We start from the raw sequence: 3747 nt of genomic DNA, 5'->3' as shown, positions 1-3747 counted from the left end.
ATATATGCAGCTGAATTATGAATGAAATAAATATATAATATATTTTTTAGAGAAGGAATTGATTTTTTAAAAGTGTAACTAAAGATAATATTTAGAGAAGATTTTGAGTTTGTGTATCTAAATATCATATTTAGAGAAGATTTTGTAAGTGTAACTAATGAGGACTTTTAGAGAAGTTTTTTAAAAGTGTTACTAAAGCCAATATTTTTAGAGAAGTTTTTCCATTATCTTTTCTAAAAGTATCTTTTAGTAACTCTTACAAACCGTCACAAATACTTGAAAAGTGTCACTAATATATATACTTTTAGAGAAGCGTTGAATAAAAAGTTGACTAATCTTTAGAGAAGTTTTGAAAGTGTATCTAAAGTCTCAAATAAGCGTCTCTAAATGCTAACAAAAACATACCCTCCGAAAACCCTCTCTAAAACCTTTACCTACCACTACACAGAGAAGCTCTTTGACAAAAGTGAAAAGCTTATCTAAAGGCTTTAGAGAAGCTTTTAAGACTTTTAAGTACAAAATAATACCTTCTCTAAAGGTCATTTTTCTTGTAGTGCCTCCACCCCCTAGTATAGATAGAATCAGCAGCACATTCACATCCATTGTGTGGGTCTAATTGGATCCATCAAATGTCAATTAATACTGAATGGCAAATGGTTTTTATCATTAATAAACTACAAAATCATATAATTGATCACCCATTATTCTTTTAAATATTGAATTAAGACTCTTTGTAATTATATTATTGTTTATCTTTCTAACAGCATTAACAAGCATAAAAAATAATGTAAGTCCCTAAATGTGATCAATCTTCAAATATCTTCAAGATTCATGGCAGATCTAAGATTTACAATCAAGAACATGAGAGGAGATAGATGAGAGAGAAAGTCAAACTCTGGTCAATGTTTTATTACTCTCAAAATGATACGTATGAATTTTACAATGAGCTCTTACCAAATATTACACTAAGAAAATCTATATATAGGGTCAAAGATTAACCCTTCAAAGTCAAAGATCAAACAAGCAGGAAAGTCAAACACGATGACTTTTCAACAATTATAGACAAAATTTATCTTTTCAAGACGAATACAATTTAACACTGATTTTCAGTCCTAACAAATAAATTTATGAGAAAAACTTTAAAAGAATTAATAGTTCAATGAATATTGTGATAACAATCTAGTTGTAAATAATTCGTAATCACGTTTTATGGCATTGAGACTTGACTTCGTTAGTAGTTAATCTTAAATATGTGTGCTTCTGCTCTAAGGTTTTGCTTGTGTTTTGATGGGTTATGGTACATTTTTTTGCAAGATGTGGGTTTTTTATCTTTTCCTAATATTAAACTCGAGACTTAAATAAATATAAAAATAAAACTTAGAAACTAAAACCTAAATTGATAAATATTTACTTGTCATTCTTGTACATGAAGAATTGAACACATATTCTTTGAATATTAAAAAAAAGTAATGAATAAAGATTTATGAGATTTAATCCCAATTTTGCATTCTGATATCATTTTTATAAGGTTTATATTTCAATGGTTCTTATTTCTTTTTTTGTTTTATAAATTTATATGAATTTAAATTGTGTATGTGTGTGCCACCTCAGGGCATGCCTTAATAAATGTCGTGGTTTCACCATAACTCATAAAATTTGAGGCTTGACATCCCATCATCTATAACCTTGATCTCAATTGTAATTGATAATTTATGGTAAGTCATGTTATAATAATTAAGATAATGATAAAAAAAAAAGTAACTGATGTGACAGAAAATATACAGTTATATAATTGTTTACTTAATGTTCCAGTATTAATCAAATATAAGAATTTAGAAATCATTTCATCCCTATATAATAAATGCAGGGGAAACATATATAATTGCAACACATATGTAGCCAATTTGGATTTAATTTTTTTCTACATATTACGATAATGTCAACTGTATTTTATTATTTCGTTTTCTTTGAAAACCGAGTTCTGTTGGCAACAGAACCATGTCGAACAATGCCTGGTGTCTTATCCTTGTTCCTTATATTGGAAAGTTGTCAACATCCCGATCCAAGTTTATTGAGTGGAAACTCATAACATGTTGATTCTTACCATATAAACTAGACTATAGATTTGTTATTGTCAGTTTTTCTTATAGTAACTACCACGTGTTTTTTTCCTTAATTTGCATTTATTTACAATTTGACATCTGATTTAGTACTTCATCTCCATGAATTAGTGCATGTATGTTGCTTCTATTATTATTATTATTATATTATTATTATTAGGGCTTCCTAGTTATTTATAAAGAATAGGATTTAATATCTTTTAGATTTAACACTAGTATTTTGACATTTCTTATTATATACATATTTTTTGAGTTGTCTTACTTTTTTTAAGATAAAAAACGTTGAAAGCCGAATGTAACATCTCAAAATTTTGAATACTTAAATATAACAAAACAAGTATCCCAAGATCAAACACTTACATTACAGCGGAAATAAAATTTACAATCTTACAAATTATATCACTATCTAAATTTCAATCTTGAGGAACATAACTTTGCTCTATATAACAATGTCTTGATTTGCACATAACCTTCTTTGGAGTTAATCATTACCTCCCTTTATCCAACTTTTCTTTTCAGTCTAATGGCCGTCTGAGTGAAAAAGTCTTAAAAGAGTTTTGGGTGAGCCTTATGCCCAGTGAATCCACGGTTTTCATGCATGAACAACAACTTTTACAATAAACAATTTTCACAAAGCTTCATAAATTTAGCATGCCTTGATGAGAATAATCTTTTTCACAAAATAACTATATTATAGTGCGTGTCTACATCACAAAGCAACAGCGTCATGGAAGATGTCTACTTCACACAGCATTACCTGGCGAACTCACACAACATGTCCGCACTTACGGCTTAGACAAGCTCACAAAGCATGCTCGTCTTTATAAAATCATATTGTAGTACATCCCCATTGACACACAAATACTCAAAACACATATTATAAAAATATCGAACTTTTCACACATATATAACATATCAAAAATAAGGCATGCAACCATTTTAAAAATAAATCACATACAACTCACTGTACAAGTCGTAGTCCAAACTGTTCTCTAAGAGGCTAGCGTCTCCCGACTGGCATCGAACTATATTTGATGTACAACACCGTCGACTCTCATTACAGCGTCCACCGTCGCCTTTTCTCACAATAGTTCTCCTTCTTGACCCCCAAACTACACATAAATCTACAAACTCTCATTTTATACTAAGCCTCATCGGCGGTTTCACGGAATATGAAACGATAAGCCATAATTAATGGTCGTAGGTTTTATGACCATTGAGTTTCCTGTCATTAAATTACATTCAATTTTTTTCCTTTTATTTATTTTTTTTTTTTTTTGGTTATTACAAACTTTCCCCCTTAACAAAATTTTGTCCTCAAAATTTGCTCTATGCAAATAAATGAGGCCATCTCAATCTCGTTCCTTTATCAAGTTCCCAAGTAGCCTCTGAACCATTATGATGTCTTCATTGAACATTCACGAGAGGAATTGTTAGCTCTCATTTCTTTTAATGTAAAAGTATGGAAAAAGTAAATACTGCAAGTGTTGACAGAAGAGGTTCCACCACAGAAGACCACAGAGGACCAACAACAAAAGATGTTCAATCATACAAGTCTAGAGTGACAGAACCTCTGTTGTCTATCACAGAGGTTCTGGAAACTGGTCCTCTGTAATCAAAGCATACA

This window comes from Cynara cardunculus, assembly GCF_001531365.2.
Source record: "Cynara cardunculus var. scolymus isolate 2C chromosome LG 13, CcrdV1, whole genome shotgun sequence".
NCBI lineage: Eukaryota > Viridiplantae > Streptophyta > Magnoliopsida > Asterales > Asteraceae > Cynara > Cynara cardunculus.
The sequence above is the reverse complement of the archived record's forward strand: the minus strand, read 5'-3'. Positions refer to the sequence as shown.